Below are 18117 nucleotides of genomic sequence, written 5' to 3' on the forward strand. Positions count from 1 at the left end.
CACATCTAAAAATCCCCAATGTTTTCCATGTTTCTCTCCTGAGACCATACATCATCAATAGGTTTTCTCGTCCTATTCGTCGACCTTCTCCAATAGCCAGTACTTCGGATCAGTATGAAATCAAGCAAATCTTGGATTCCAAATTCTCCAGGGGGAGGCTCTTGTATCTAGTGGACTGGAAAGGATATGGTCCTGAGGAGAGATGTTGGATTCCTTCCACTGATGTTTCTGCACCTCGTTTGGTGAAACGTTTTCATCAGAAGTTTCCTCTCAAGGCTGAGCCCAAAAGAGTGGGGAGGCCCCATAAGAGGGGGGGTACTGTAACAAGTTAGCCTATAGTTTTGTCTGTATATTCTTACCTCCTTGCTGCAGTGCTTCTGTTTGCCTTCCATCACATGTGGTGTTTGGGCTTCTCTGTTTCCTATGGGCGTCGCCTGCTCCACTGTGGGTTATATCCTGTTTCTGCTAATTACTTCCTGGGTCACCTCCCTGTTTGCTTCCCTATATATACACAGGCTCAGTGCACTGTTCCTTGCTTGAGCAACATCCCTGTTCTCTGAGCTCCCATCCGTGTATCCCTTGGCTATTGTATCTGATCTCCTGTGTACCGACCCGGCTTTGTTTCTCTGTCTACGTTTGTCTGCTGCCTGTCCTGACCTCGGCTTGTCACTTAGATCTCCTTATAGTCTCCTGTTTACCCTGCACACGCCAGCGGTCTCCACATTCTCAGCTGGGCCTACCTGGGGGCCGCGACCTGGTTCCAGTCTGCTGCAAGTCCATCCCCACCATCAGGGGCAAGGGTAAAGAAGCAGGCTGGGGCTTAGACTCCGCGCCCTGGGGAATCCTGAGCTGGGGATCTATAAGGTCTCACTACCACAGACCCGTTGACAACTTTACACCAAAAAAGGGACTTTGTTAAATCTATCTCCAATCTACATTGGGAATTGGTCTTAGCAGCCTCCTTTTCAGAGGAACAATGGAAGAAGGCATTTCAATCCATATATAAATCTACCTGTAGCTCAGCTCTATGGGAATTTTCTCAAAAGATCTCTCAAAGATGGTAACTGACACCTGCCAGACTAGCCTCCTTTGGCCCCAGGCATCTGACTCATGCTGGAGATGCCATAAAGAGGAGACTTAGCCCTTATTCTTTGGATATTCCCCAACCTACAGCCTTACCGCTCCAAAATATTCCAGATCTTAGGTGACTTCTCCAAATACAATATCCCCGTCTCCCCTGAACTAGCACTTTTAAATCTGACAACAGATGACATCCCCACCCCCTACAGACTAGTAACAACAAACATTCTTCTTGCAGCCAGGCAAAGCATAATGCGCCTGTGGAGATCAGCTCCAGTCCCCACCATGAAGGCTACACTCGAACTGGTAAACACACATTACAGTTACTAAATCATGATGGCATTCAGTAGAGGAGGTTATCACAAAGCCCTATCTTCGTGGCAAACATGGTTACAATGGTCAGGAGCAGCACCGGTTGATCCATCTTTGACACTAATAGCCGTAATAAACCCTACCTGTTGTCCAGGCACGAACACGCAGACCTTAGACACATTTCCAATGGAAAGCTAAATCTGCACTCAAGCCTGTTCTTCTACCTATTCCTATCCCTATAGTTGGGGAAGATGCAGCTGCCAACCTCCACCTAGTGCCTACGAAATGGAAAAGATGCACTTTAATACGTGTATTACACAATAAGACTGTTACTGTTGATCTTATCTCATCCCCTCCCCCCTCTCCTTTTACTGTTTTATTATTGTTTCCTTATTGTATTCTTGATTCTACTGTTAATGTTTATATTATTGTATATTCAGACCATCAAGATGAGCATTATATTCCACCGTGCATAATTATTTAATGTCCAATATTCTTGTATTTTCTATGCAAAACTTCAATAAAAATATGGTACAACAAAAAAGATGCCAGAGAGTATAAAAAAAAACAAAATTGCAGAGCCTCCATAGTGGTAATACATATATTAATGGATAGATTAAGGGCAGGTGTGCCTGGAGGGAGCCTATCCCTCCCTTAAAGGAATAGAGAAGCACTTGAAGCCCAGCAATAGCACAATGGAAGCAAAGGCACCCAGTGCATCCTTGCACCCAATTTAACAAAATGTACAAAAAATGGCATCAACCCCAACCTATAACTAGCCTCATTTTGTACAGTGAAGTGATGGGAAAACGTTATATTTTATATTTCCCTAGAATTAAAGTGGCTCACTAATGCATTCCATGCCTCCAAATCCTGGTCAAGGAGCCATATAAGGATGTAAGCATAGTTCTACCGTATACCAAAGGAATGTTATTGTTAACTGGTCAAGTCCTTGAGGGGTCATATTGCAAAGGTAGTTGGGGGTTGCCTTTTCCTTACATTCAAGACCTATATAGCACAGCTAAAACCTATAAGGTCTTTGTCTCACATCAGAGCTGCCTCCATTAGGCATGCATCTGTGGACACCCATGTGCCATGCCATACAGTGGAGGGGTCTGTGGTGGAAACAGCACCTTTAGTTAAATAATATTGTCATATTTTCTTTATCTTTATCTGTATCTGTCATTACTTTTAATAAATGTTATACTTTTAAGTATTTGTGTGATCTCTCTTTGCACATATCAAACAATGCCATAAAATTGTGACAAAAAAATGAGGCATTGCATCCCCCCCTTACTACCTGTTTTAATCGAAATGCATGTGCTGTGCTTGGTTATGGGGAAGTTGCAGTGTGACCCAATTCACTTGATAGAGCAACAAGGGGTATAATAACTGCTTTGCATTGTGGCCACAGCACGTTTACACCTCCCCAATTATTGCCTTCCCAGCTAAAGGGGGAGCTGTTGAATAGTGATAAAAATGTGGTTAAGCCCTTAATCTATCCACTGCTATATGTGCTCAAACTTGGATAATCTGAAAATCATAGATTTAGTCCTGCAGTATACAGAGGAGCATTGATATGGGCATTGATATGGGCACTGCAGCTTATGCATATATTTGCAAATATGTGCAAATAAATCCTCTGGTTTTTCATGTGAATTGTTAGACAGGTCAGTTGTTTTTGCAGGCTAGCTGGTAGGTGTACTGAAGAGTCTTTCTTTGTTAAAAAAGCAACATTTCTGCTTGCAGTTGATTAGATGATGGAAGTCAGCAGAACGTCACCTCATTCCCTAAATTCCCTAAAGTCTATATACAGTCTATTTGCCTTTAGTAAATCAACCCCTTTGTCTCTTTTACATTTACATACTGTTTTCCTGATTAAAACTATCCAATTTTACACTGATGCATCCTCTGTAGTTTTTTAAAGTGGTTCTATGCATGAAGGTAAAAAACATCCAAATACTTACCCAAGCCCGATATCAATCCAGCGATATGCACAAGAGTCTCGGCTCTCTGGGGACTCTCCCTACTCATTGGCTGAGAGAGAAGCGGCAACCATTGGCTCCTGTTGCTGTAAATTACAGCCATTGAGCAAATCAGGAGAGGGGGTGGGGCTGAGCCATGGCTCAATGCGTATGGATACACAGAGCAGCCACAGGAACAGGGCTGCTCGGGTGCCCCCATAGCAAGCTACTTGCTATGGAGGCACTCGGCAGGAAGAAGGGGCCAGGATCACCAGTGGGGGACCCGAGAAGAAGAGGATCAGGGCTGCTCTGTGCAAAACCACTGAACAGAGCAGGTAATTATGACATGTTTGTTATTTTAAAAAAAATCTACCTTTAATATGGCTTTCATTCTTTCATTAAAGCCCCAGCCTGTGATTGGAGGAATTCACCCAATCAATTTAAACAAACCCAATGAACTCAACCCCTTTTTATGCGAAGGTATTAAAGACCTAACAACCCAGTATCTTGGAGAACAATTTACACAGGTGTGATGAAAGTTAAACAATCATATAGCCTTTCTGAACAAGGAAGTGCCCTGAAGCTGGAGGACAAGGGAGTGTTAGTTCCCATTGTCTAGATAAGTAAACTTGACACTCAATTGTCCACTGGCATCCACTGTAATCAAGATACCTCCCTTCAACTTTACGATAAAATCATCACATTCTCAACATTCACAGGAGCAGATAAGGAGGTATATTACATTAGGTTACATTATTAGGATACATACATACATTACATACATTCATAGATACATTAGGTTACATAATTTACATCTGTTCATGGAGATTTCACATAAACCTCACATGGTAACAACTGATCACTTCTAGTGACCTGGACCCAATCCAAAAAGTCCTCTTTTTTTCATACTATTATCCATGTTAAATATATTTGTACTAATATGTAGCAATCATTTCTTCCCACCTGTGAGATTCCATATAGGTTTAGCATTTGTGCAATATGCATAGATATTTCTGCTGACCAATCTCCAATAACACCAGCCAGTTTATATTGATCCATACAGGAGTAGTTTGGAATTTTGGCCTTGTCACCAGATAGGATGTTCAAGAGACTCTCTATGGCCCTATTCACATCATCACAGGAATCATATATGTGATATCCCAGGGTCACATTGGGTAAAATATTGGGGTTCTTGTTTATCTCATCTATGGCAAGTGTAAACACAAGGATGTACTTGTAATAATGAGCGGAAGGTCTGTGAAAAAGAAAGATTTGGAAAAAAAATAAAGAGATTAATGATGAAATAGCACAAACACATATTCCTGAGATAGAAGAAATAGAAGAAATAGACGAAAATAGAAGAAATATGATGTAGATAATTCAACTATATGGTGATAGCCAGATAACTTTGAAACTCAGGGTGACAGAGGGTGAGGGGTCTTACAGTTGCTGCCCTGCTAACTACCTAACTACCAAAAAAGTTATTTTTGATGAGTGAAATAACACCACAGAAAATATTTATAGATAATAAACTCAGGGAGACTCAGGGAATAAGTTTACAGATATCAAAAGAATTATACATTAGAAGTTGCATCGGAATGATGATACATGAGATATAGAAGAGGTTCGAGTATTTGGCATTGCATAGGTAGAAATGATCGCATCATTTCAAATAGAATATGCGGGAGGAAGGTAGAAGTGAGCAAAATAGTGTGTTGTATCATAAGACTTTAACATAATATTTGCTATCCGTCCAAGGTTTCCACTTTTTGTTAAATGTCTCACATTGTGATATTGTGTAGGAATACATTCTTTCGTATGAGAATTGCGTATTGGTGAGGTCTATTACTTCTGAGGGATTGGGTACCAGGTTATGAGTCCAGTGTGTTGCTATTATTGGCTGCCACTAGGATTTGTACTACAACAGTTCTGAGACTATGGTGTAAGCTATCTATGCCCAGGTGTAGCATTGCGAGAGCTGGATTTGGTTTTGTTAAAACACCTGTGGTTTCTGAAAGAACCCCAAAAATGTTTCTTCAGAAGTTGGTAAGATTCTTACATAGTTACATAGTTAGTGAGGTTAAAAAAATACATCAGTTCATCCAGTTAAATCTATGATGTGTGTGTGTGTTTGATGTTAACCGTACATTGTATACCCCTGTACATTGTGGTCTTTAAGGTGACTGTCTAATAATTTTTTGAAACTATCGATGCCCACTGCTCTGACAGTAAAGAACCCCCTACGTATTTTAAGGTTAAACCATTTTTCCTCTAGTTTTAGTGAGTGGCCACATGTCTTATTGTATTCCTTTTCTCTGAAAAGTTTGTTCCTTATGCTAGGGTCACCAGTAGAGATGGCCTTGCGGTTCGCCTGGCAGTCGGTTCGCGGCGAATTTTGCTTGTTCGCTACCCGCCAAATTTGCGAACACATGGTGTCGTTAGCAGCGGCCATATTTGTTTACATTGGGGAGAACTTTGACCTGTGACACAGCCATCAGGTGGAACGGGACAGCCAATTGAAACATTCCAGCACATGGACAGTCCCCCTACCCTATAAATAGACCCGATCTGGCGGCCATTTCACATTCTCCTTTCTGCCAGTGTAGGGAGAGGTCTGCTGTGCTTGTCAGGGAGAGTTTGCTAGACACATATAGCGTTGTGAAGATCCACAAAAGTCCTCTCCAGGGCTGGCATTTTTTTGGTATAGGTCTACTAGTATTTTTTGAGCTTAGGGTGAGGTATCCAGTGGTTGCTTTAGGAGCAGTTAGAGATCGGCTGCAGTCACAAATTGATCTGTCAATGTCCACAAAAGTCCTTTTCAGGGCTGGTATTTCGGTATAGGTCTAGTATCTTTTGAGCTTAGGGAGAGGTATCCTGTGGTTGCTTTAGGGGCAGTTAGAGATTGGCTGCAGTCACACACAAATCGCTTTGTCAATGTCCACCAAAGTCATTTAAAATGCTCCAATGTCCAATGTAATAAACCTGTGCCTCCCCCCCCCCCCCCAATGCCACATATTGGAGTGGGGTGTTATCTGAGTAAACCATTTCAAGTGTATTTGTGTCATGCAACAATATTGCCTAGTTTGCTGAGTGAAGTCTGGTACACACAGCGCCTAACTCACTGGCCAATTTTTTGAACTGGTGTGCTACACCAATGCTCCCCCCCAATGTCACATATTGAAGTGGGGTGTTATTTAACAGTATAAATTTCTAAGAGTGTATTTTAGTCCTGCAAAAATTTGGCCTCTCGCTGTGTAAACAGTGCTACACACAGTGATAACAGTTACTGGCCAATTATTTGTAGAACTGACGGACTGACGGACGGGCAGATAGGGAGGAGAGGCAGGCAGAACTTGCATTGCAGAAGAGGTAGAAAGCAGACTGCAAATGTATCAGGAGCGAGCCATCAACCATGTACAGCCACATCTAGTGCTCCCAGGACTCCGGCACATGGCTCCGCGGTGTGGGCTTTTTTTAATGTGTCCGTTGCCGACACCAGAAAAAAGCATATAAAAAAGCACTAGCTATGGATAGAGCACAACTGTTGATTCCTAAGACCCCTAAACCCATTGATAACAGCTTGAGAATCATCACAAAATATTCAGAACAACATCCTCAAATTAAGAAAATTCTGACGAGATATTGGCACATGCTCTCTCTCGATCCCATCGTGGGCAAACATGTGGCGGCATATCCTCAACTCACCTATAAAAAGGTGCCTGCCCTGAGAGATCAACTCGTACAAAGCGAATTTATAGCCAATAGAGGCAAAGATCACTGTAAATTCAAAGGAACCTTTATATGTGGAACATGCAAGTATTGTAGATACATGTATACAAGCAAAAACCCAATTTTGCCCAACGGACAGGTCTTTAGGCCACAACACTTTGCCAACTGCCGCACCCATGGAGTGGTATACTTGCTCCTCTGTGGGTGCGGCTGCTTTTATGTTGGCAAGACCAAACTTGAATTTACGAAACGAGCATGCAGACACATAAAAAGTATTACAACACGTGACCCTGACCTGCCACTTGGACGTCACGCCGCTTTAGTCCACCCAGATAGAATCCCCAAGATCAAATTCTTGATCTTGGACAGGATACATCCTAACCCCAGAGGAGGGGACTGGAATAAGACCCTCCTCCAAATGGAGTTACGATGGATATACCGCTTGAGAGCAACCGAACCACCAGGACTCAACGATCAAATATCCTTCAGACCATTTCTTGAGGGATTTACTTCTGGAGGCATGGAAAAATAGGCCCGTGACAAAACTTCCCTCACCATATTTGGGGATAAATCTGTTCTATCCCAAAAGTGACTTTTCAACAGGCTTAAGAAGTGGGCTTCTCTCCCTCCCTTTTTTGTTCATTCGTTTTTTGTTTTTTGTTTACTCGTTTTTCTATTTTTGTTTGCCTACCCTTCCCTTTTTTCCCCTTTCCCTCCCCCTTTTTCGCATATGTCTTTAATGTATTATCTGCATTCTGTCTTCATATCCTCGCATTTGTAACAAATGGTATAGCATGTCCCACGTTGCCACTTTAGGGGATAAGCCCCTTGAATTTGCTCTGTTTACACGTATGTATCTGTATAGTTGACACCTATGCACATTTATGAGAGGACTACTGAACCCTGGACAATTCTAGGCACAGTAGACTGTAATCTCCTCTGCTTTAGATCTGTGATAAAGAGATATGCTCTTTTTTTCTCCCTGGACACTCCTGGACGTGATCAGCAGTTGCCTTCCAGAGAGGAATTCCTTTGCTCTCTGGAATCGCTTTTGGTAGTAGCCTGGCACGGTAACAGCGGACACCACCTAGTGGCGTCCGCTTGAGATGCATGCATCCTCCATCCCGATCTCTAGCTGAGATTGGTAACGCATGCTCATTACACTCTGTTTGCGTTCCACGCAGACAGAGCGTATCCCGTGCCGGTGGAACGCATCGGCCGTCCGCACTCCCGCCGGATCACTTCCGGTTGGGGGCGTGTGCGGCGGCTGCGTTTCAGGGAACCTTATCGGCAATCAGCTGAGCAAGCGGCGTCATCCAGCTGATGATTGTTTCAGCTGATGGCGCTGCCTTTAAGGCCCTGCCTGTCCGGCATGAGAGCTGCACGCTCCCTCGCCGGACACGCAGGATCTTTTAAGCTCCAACATCCATCGGGGATATTTGAACCGCTCTGGCTATAGGTAAGAAATTTAGCCTGCTTTTCAACATTACTCTGCCCAGCTCTATCCATGATGACAGCCTCCAGTTACCTGTACCAAACAGATACATTGTAATGTCTTTACAAATAAGACACTCTGCTCCATTATGACAATGTTGCAAGTTTTTTGATTTATATGGGATTTTTTATATGCGTTTGACTTTACAGTCTAGCATTTATTCCCTTACATGATGTCCTCCATGTACCTTATAACACTGATGGCTGTCTGTTTTCATGGACGTTTTTTGAGCGTTGTTTGGGCACTTTTTGATACATTTTTTCTATTTCTGTTTGAGCACACATTTTGGTTAATTGCTCGAATTTTTGTTCAGCAGAACTGCTGTGAATAGGTTCCAGCTGCTCCCATCTAGCCTCTGACCGAGACTAGCTAGCGGACAGTTGCTGACCACTTGGATCCAGGAGTTCATCCAAGACCCCTAGACTCTCTAGGATAACCAGAAGGCACCCCTAGTGGACAACGTTGGCATGCTCACCCTCTGCTTTTAACTCTGAGGCAGGCTATCTATACCTCCCATTACAGTGAACTATGTAAGTAGATTATACATGTTAAACCTTAATGCATTGTATGTTTTTTGCAATATGTGATAATTAATTATTTTATGATAATTATCTACAGACCACCCTCCAAGGGCACCCCTGAGGAAGGAGTTAATTCATACTCCGAAACGCGTCGGGTCAAACCCGGAGGTTCAGTGGTCCAAGTTGCACTGGTTCATGTGGAGTATTTTACAGCTTGCCTATTGTTTTTATTCTTTTGTATAAGTCAATAAAGTTTTTTACATTTTATTTACTTTAGTTGTCGTCTAAATTTGGTGCCTTAAAAGTCCCACCCAAGGGGAACCTTTTGTGGTTGTGGTTGCCGACACCAGTGTTGCCATCTGCAGCCGCTGCAGTCAACGCATAAGTCGCGGTAAGCCCAAAACTCACCTAGGGACAACCGCCTTAAGAAGGCACCTGAAATCCCATCACCAAGCCCAGTGGGAGCAAAACTGTCAGAACCCACAAAACCACACTCCATGCTCTCACAGTCCAGCCTCTTCTCCTTCTCCTCCCCCTTCTCCTTCTCCTGTCTCCTCACAGTTGTCCAACACTCCACCTCCCATGATGCCGTCGTCACGTTTTTCTGGAAAAAGGCAGGCTTCTGTGGCTCAAATGTTGGAGCGTAAAAAAAGGTGTCAGTTCAACCCATGTGAGCTCATGTTTGTGGCCTAAACAGCCCGCCACCAACTTGTGTATACTGTAAACGCCTACTGTACCTCTAGCCATCATATACTACGTTCTTTGCTGTCAGTTCAACCCATGTGAGCTCATGTTTGTGGCCTATAGAGGCCGCCACCAACTTGTGTATACTGTCAATGCCTACTGTACCTCTAGCCATCATATACTACGTTCTTTGCTGTCAGTTCAACCCATGTGAGCTCATGTTTGTGGCCTAAACAGCCCACCACCAACTTGTGCATACAGTGAACGCCTACTGTACCCTCTAGCAATCATATACTACGTTCTTTGCTGTCAGTTCAACCCATGTGAGCTCATGTTTGCGGCCTAAACAGCCCGCCACCTACTTGTGTATACTGTGAATGCCTACTGTACCTCTAGCCATCATATACTACATTCTTTGCTGTCAGTTCAACCCATGTGAGCTCATGTTTGCGGCCTAAACAGCCCGCCACCAACTTGTGTATACAGTGAATGCCTACTGTACCCTCTAGCAATCATATACTACGTTCTTTGCTGTCAGTTCAACCCAAGTGAGCTCATTTTTGCGGCCTATACAGCCCGCCACCAACTTGTGTATACTGTGAACGCCTACTGTTCCTCTAGCCATCATATACTACGTTCTTTGCTGTCAGTTCAAACCATGTGAGCTAATTTTTGGAGCCTATCTGAGTATACTTTTACAAGAGTATTTATGTCCTGCAACAATATTGCCTCTTTTGCTGAGTGAAGTCTGATACACACAGTGCCAAACTCACTGGCCAATTTTTTGAACAACTGGTGTGATAAACCAGTGGCCCCCCAATACCACATATTGACGTGGGGTGTAATCTGAGTATACTTTCACAAATATATTTGTGTCCTGCAACAATATTGCCTCTTTTGCTGAGTGAAGTCTGATACACGCAGTGCCAAACTCACTGGCCAATTTTTTGAACAACTGGTGTGATAAACCAGTGGCCCCCCAATACCACATATTAAGGTGGGGTGTTATCTGAGTATACTTTTATAAGTGTATTTGTGTCCTGCAACAATATTGCCTCTTTTGCTGAGTGAAGTCTGCTACACACGGTGCCAATGCCAAGCTCACTGGCCAATTTTTTTAACAACTGGCATGATAAACCTGTGGCCCCCCAATACCACAGATTAAAGTGGGGTGTTATTTAACAGTATACTTTTCTAAGATTGTATTTTAGTCCTGCAAAAATTTGGCCTCTTTTGCTGTGTTAACTGTGCTACACACATTGACAACAGATACTGGCCAATTATTTGTAGAACTGGTGTGATAAACCTGTGGCCCCTCAATACCACAGATTGAAGCGGGATGTTATCTACACAGATACATGGCCTAGCAAACACGGGCAGGGAAGATATATTACTTTTACTGCCCACTGGGTGAACCTTCTGACGGCCGTTAAGCATGCAACTCGTGGCACCCGTGTAGATTTAGTTGTACCGCCATGGATTGTAAGCAGGCCTGCCTCTTATTCTCCTCCTCCTCCATCCTCCCTCTCCTCCTCGGCTTACTCCTTCTCTTCCACTGCTACCGTCTCTTCTCCTGCGCCGCCCAAGATCCCCAGAACCTATTCCACATGCCAGGTGAGACGTTGCCATGCTGTGCTGTGTCTGTTGTGCCTGGAAGCCAAGAGCCACACTGGTCCTGCACTCCTTTCAGCTTTACGTTCACAGGCAGATCAGTGGCTGACACCGCTGAATTTGTCAGTTGGTAAAGTGGTGTGCGACAATGGTGCCAATCTGCTGAGCGTGCTGAAACAGGGCAAAATAACAGGTGTGGTAAGAATAAAAGTTGGGGTGCACCCGCGCTACGGATAGTAACACAAATACTGAACCAGTGATGTGTTTAAAATTTGTGGGGATCAGATTGTTATGCTGCCTCCAACTTACCGCAAGGGTAAAAAAATTGTGGGGGGTCGGGAGGTGTTGGTATGGGGCGCTACCACCTTATACAGCAAATTACTTTGTTGTGTGTGATCCCAGTTAAAAGTGCACAGTGCTTGCTTATAATGTGCAAATGTAATATTAAGGTGCTGCGTGCTTAACAAGATAAATGTGCAACTTAGTGCAAACACAAAAAATGGTACTGTATTGCCGGGTGAATTGTACCATCTATGTGTCACTCATCGGATGAAAAATACGACCATTTGTTTGGTGACAAGTGCCAAAGTGCAAATGTGCAAATAAGTGAATGAACAGTATATAAAACCTTTATTGTGACCTCCTATTACAGAGGAAACTAACATCCGTGATGAGTGTTATAAGATCAATAAAATTGCAATATAAAATCAATTTCAGTAAAAAAATATATAAGGTGGAAGTGAATTGCGCCTGTTTGCACGTGCTGAGAGAGAGGAGTGCTAATACCAAAGGTAAAGCACTTACCAATAACCTCTCCCTTGTTCACTTGGTTTACTGTTTCTCCCTCTTCCTGATGCCTGCAAGATCTTTACTGCTGGTTGTTCCACAGATATTGTTGCGCGTGCATCTAGGTAGTTAGTATGAAAGAAACCAAGAGAGCTTCCATTGCGTAGTATAGTGTGTCATTAGGGGAGAAAATAGTAGCGACTCACTGTTTGGGAAGTTCACTGTCAGCTTGTTAGTGGATCTCCGGCGTGCGGCCGTGCGGTGCTTCCGCGTTCCACCGGCCAGAGCCACCTAACCGGAAGTGCCGTATGACGCTGATTGTCGCTCTACGCGTTTCGTCACTGGGGCGGTACTAGGCTACGTACTCCCGGAGTTTTTATGGACCTCCGTATCCTAGCGACCGTTGTGTGTATCGCCGCCATATTGGTAACCTCACGCGAGTCATACCGGCGGCCATCTTGGTACCTCTGAATGTTTTGTTATCTGGTCAGCTTGTACAGGGTACGGGGTTTGTTTACATCATGTGAACTTCCTTTTGCAGCGGGCCCGATCTGTTAAGTTGCATACATCTCGTAAACTTAAGTGACAGTAGTAAGTGAAAACATAAAAACGTGCCATAAAGTGCTAAGAGATGTGCCGTGTGGGTAAAACCGCTTGCATTTAAAATAATGAATAAAATACTTTATTAAACATGGGTTAAAAATTAAAATATAAAATGTAAGAATTTAAAATAATTTTGAAGGAGATTCTTTTAAAGGAGAAACATTTCTGGTATGAGAGTTTAGAATAAAGACTAAAATAGGCTGAAAGCCCAAACATGTATGTAAGGAGGAGTCAACTTCAGGTGTGTGGAGGAAGGACATAAAAATATGTTGGAGGAGGAATATGAGGATATGAGGTTGTTCTTGTGTTGGAGGAATATAAACCATGCTGGAGGAGGAAATGGAGGAGACAATGTTGTTGATAAAAACGCATGTAAAAAAGGGAGGAAGCAGTATTTGTTGGTAAAAAACTCATGGAAAACGTACGTGTTAAAATACCTTAAAATCATAAAAAAGTCATAAAAAAGTCATAAAAAAGGTCATACTGGATCATGAAGATCATAAAGGTCATAAAGAAGGTCATAAAAAAGTCATAAAAGGCCATACGGCATGAGCCGTCTTCCTAAAAATCAGTAATAAAACAGTTCAAATCAATGTCTTTGTCAAGGCCTTCAGGCTGGAGTGTTTGTAATAAATATATCCACTTTGTCTCATTGCGGGATACATTAATTCTCTTGTTGCTGCCCCTCCAGTCATTTTTAATTTTATCAATCGCATAGAAAGTCATGACCGAGGGGTCTTTTGCATGGGCTATCTTGAAATGGCGTGAAAGGCTATGCTTTTCAAAGCTCTTTTTAATGTTTTTCACATGTTCCCTTATCCTTACCAACAATGGCCGAGTGGTTCGGCCCACATACTGCAATTTGCAAGGACATTCGATCACGTATGTCACATGTGTACTTGTACATGTAATCATTTCATTGATTTTTTACTCCCTTCCTGTTGATGTGGATTGGAATGCAGTTTTTCTTCTTTCCTGTGCTCTGTTTGTTCTGCATGGTAAACACTTTCTGCAGCGAAAGAAACCTTTGAGATTGGAGGGGAGTTGTACTTTCTTAGGAGGGTCTATTACATTCTGCACCAATCTGTTTCTGAGTGTGGGTGCTCTTCTATATATAAAGGTTGGCTGGTTTGGTAGTAGCTTCTTCAGTGTCTTGTCTGCTTTCAGAATGGGCCAGTGCTTTTTTATAATCTTCTCTATTGTTTTATGTTGCCTATTGTATCCTGTGAAAAAAGTGAATTCCATGTTGTTGAATTTTTCTCTTTTCCGACCATTCTCTTGTATCATTTCATCTCTCTTCATGTTCATTACCTTTTCCTTAATATTGAGTAGGTCTTTTTTCTTGTACCCCTTTTCCATGAGTCTTTCAATGAGCATGTCGGCTTGTGTGTTAAAATCTTTGGGGTCACTACAATTGCTTTTGATCCGCATTAGTTGGCCCTTGGGGATATTGCCAAGCCATTTTGGATGGTGGCAGCTTGTTTTATTTATGTATCCATTTCTGTCTGTAGTTTTGAAGAAGGTTTTACTTGCCAATGCCCCATCCTTTTTGGAGACCTCAATATCAAGAAATGCAATGCCAGCTTCCTGAGAAAGTTATCCCATATGCATTGCTGTTAATTTCATTGAAGAAATTCTGCAGGGATTCCATATCTCCTTTCCAGATGAGTACAATATCATCTATGTACCTCCTATAATATCCAATGTTGGGCCTTGGTATGCTATAAATTTGTTCTTCTTCCCATTTCTGCATGAAGATGTTCGCCACGCTCGGTGCATACTTTGCCACCATAGCCACGCCTTTGACTTGTGTCTAAGAAGTACAAAAGGGATGTGCTAGACTACAGAAACCAGGTCTACAAATGGCAGACGGATGAATTATATGGGGGACAAGCTACCCTCATAGATCCCATCGATCTCACCTCTAGGGAACCTTCTGAGGTTGGAGATGACGATGTAGACACCTGGATGGAGGTCAGCACAACTAGGAACCCACAGAGGGTGCGCACACAGAGGCCAACAAATCAAATACAAAATGGGGAAAATAGTAGACCAAACAGACAAAGGAATGCAAGACACACCAGGCCCTCTAGGAATGAGAGGGACTATGTGTCCACATATAACAGCTACTCACCCCTGGAAAACTACCAAGAACCCCAATATGACAATAGGGGCCCCTGCCAGAAAGGAGGGTTTTTTTTCCAAGGGGCAACAGAGGGAGACTACCAAGAGGGCGAGGAGGACCATACCGCCCACCAGGACAGTGGAGACAACAGAGAGAGAACGGAAGGCACCAAACATGGAATCAAGGCCCACGGGGAGGCTACAGAGAAAACCCCTGGACTCAAGGATGGAACAATGGAATGAGGAGAGAAGACGAACAGGATACCAGGAAAACAGAAACAGAAACCAAAAGGAAAACGAGGAGGGGCAAAGAAAAAGAAGAAGGCAACACTAGGAGCAGGAATCTTCAATTTAAGCAGTATGGTTTTTGATGAGGAGGAATTGAAATTACTGGACCTAGGGCTCAAATATGCACCAGACAAAAATCTGGACAAATTCGAGGCATTTATTGACCTTCAAAAATATGTAAGGAAGCTCAACATAAAAAATTCTTTGCCATCAAGAAAAATCAACAAACATCTGAAAATGACACACCATACAAACACACCAACCTGAAAAAGCGTTCAACTTTCAACCCTAAGAATATCCAAAATGAAAATCTGGAAGTATTCAAAAGAATGGTGGAGGAGGAAATAAGAGCACTCAAAATCAGGAGTAAGAAGGAGAAAAGCACTTGGGAAACCATAAAAAAGCTGGAAAAGAAAAAAGGTGTGGTGATCAGACCAGCGGATAAGGGAGGAGGATTAGTAATACTGAACAAAAAAGATTATGAGGAGGAAATGGAAAACTTACTAAGCAAGGAAGACACATATAACAAATTAGGAGGAGACCCTAAGAAAAATTATGAAAAAACATTACACAAATATGTGGAAAAAGGAAAGAAAATGGGTATCCTTAACAAGAAAGAAGCCAAATACCTTTGCCCAGAAGCACCAAGAACTCTGGTCATGTATTATGTACCCAAAGTCCACAAAGATGACAAGAAACCACCAGGAAGGCCCATAATTAGTGGCATCAATTCACTGCATTCCAGACTTGGCGAATACTTGGACCAATACTTGCAAGCCCTGGTGCCCCTGGGGAAATCGTACCTAAGGGACAGCAAGCAGTTTTTATCAGAAATCCAAGATATTGGCATTGCAGAAGAGGACCTACTAGTCACTATTGATGTGAACTCACAATGTACTGTACACAAATATAGGTCAGAAAGATGGCCTGGATGCAGTAGAATGGGCACTACACAGCAGCACGGACATGAAGGAGGAACAGATTAATTACATCTTAGAAGGACTGGAGATAGCCATGAATTCCAACTACTTTTGGCACAAAGGGAGATATTACACACAAGTCAAAGGCGTGGCTATGGGGGGAGTGTATGCACCGAGCATGGCGAACATCTTCATGCAGAAATGGGAAGAAGAACAAATTTATAGCATACCAAGGCCCAACATTGGATATTATAGGAGGTACATAGATGATATTGTACTCATCTGGAAAGGAGATATGGAATCCCTGCAGAATTTCTTCAATGAAATTAACAGCAACGCATATGGGATAACTTTCTCAGGAAGCTGGCATTGCATTTCTTGATATTGAGGTCTCCAAAAAGGATGGGGCATTGGCAAGTAAAACCTTCTTCAAAACTACAGACAGAAATGGATACATACCTAAAACAAGCTGCCACCATCCAAAATGGCTTGGCAATATCCCCAAGGGCCAACTAATGCGGATCAAAAGAAATTGTAGTGACCCCAAAGATTTTAACACACAAGCCGACATGCTCATTGAAAGATTCATGGAAAAGGGGTACAAGAAAAAAGACCTAATCAATATTAAGGAAAAGGTAATGAACATGAAGAGAGATGAAATGATACAAGAGAATGGTCGGAAAAGAGAACAATTCAACAACATGGAATTCGCTTTTTTCACAGGATACAATAGTCAACATAAAACAATAGAGAAGATTATAAAAAAGCACTGGCCCATTCTGAAAGCAGACAAGACACTGAAGAAGCTACTACCAAACCAGCCAACCTTTATATATAGAAGAGCACCCACACTCAGAAACAGATTGGTGCAGAATGTAATAGACCCTCCTAAGAAAGTACAACTCCCCTCCAATCTCAAAGGTTTCTTTCGCTGCAGAAAGTGTTTACCATGCAGAACAAACAGAGCACAGGAAAGAAGAAAAACCGCATTCCAATCCACATCAACAGGAAGGGAGTACAAAATCAATGAAATCATTACATGTACAAGCACACATGTGACATACGTGATCGAATGTCCTTGCAAATTGCAGTATGTGGGCCAAACCACTCAGCCATTGTTTATAAGGATAAGGGAACATGAAAAACATTAAAAAGGGCTTTGAAAAGCATAGCCTTTCACGCCATTTCAAGATAGCCCATGCAAAAGACCCCTCGGTCATGACTTTCTATGCGATTGACAAAATTAAAAATGACTGGAGGGGCAGCAACAAGAGAATTAATGTATCCCGCAATGAGACAAAGTGGATATATTTATTACAAACACTCCAGCCTGAAGGCCTTAACAAATACATTGATTTGAACTGTTTTATTACTGATTTTTAGGAAGACGGCTCATGCCGTATGGCCTTTTATGACTTTTTATGACCTTCTTTATGACCTTTATGATCTTCATGATCCAGTATGACCTTTTTTATGACTTTTTTATGACTTTTTTATGACTTTTTTATGATTTTAAGGTATTTTAACACATGCGTTTTCCATGCGTTTTTTACCAACAAATACTGCTTCCTCCCTTTTTTACATGCGTTTTTATCAACAACATTGTCTCCTCCATTTCCTCCTCCAGCATGGTTTATATTCCTCCAACACAAGAACAACCTCATATTCCTCCTCCAACATATTTTTATGTCCTTCCTCCACACACCTGAAGTTGACTCCTCCTTACATACATGTTTGGGCTTTCAGCCTTTTTTAGTCTTTATTCTAAACTCTCATACCAGAAATGTTTCTCCTTTAAAATAATCTCCTTCAAAATTATTTTAAATTCTTACATTTTATATTTTAATTTTTAACCCATGTTTAATAAAGTATTTTATTCATTATTTTAAATGCAAGCGGTTTTACCCACACGGCACATCTCTTAGCACTTTATGGGGCACGTTTTTATGTTTTCACTTACTACTGTCACTTTTAAGTTTACGAGATGTATGCAACTTAAC

The sequence above is a fragment of the Pelophylax lessonae genome (assembly GCF_965119305.1).
Source record: "Pelophylax lessonae genome assembly, chromosome: 1".
Classification (NCBI taxonomy): Eukaryota; Metazoa; Chordata; class Amphibia; order Anura; family Ranidae; genus Pelophylax; species Pelophylax lessonae.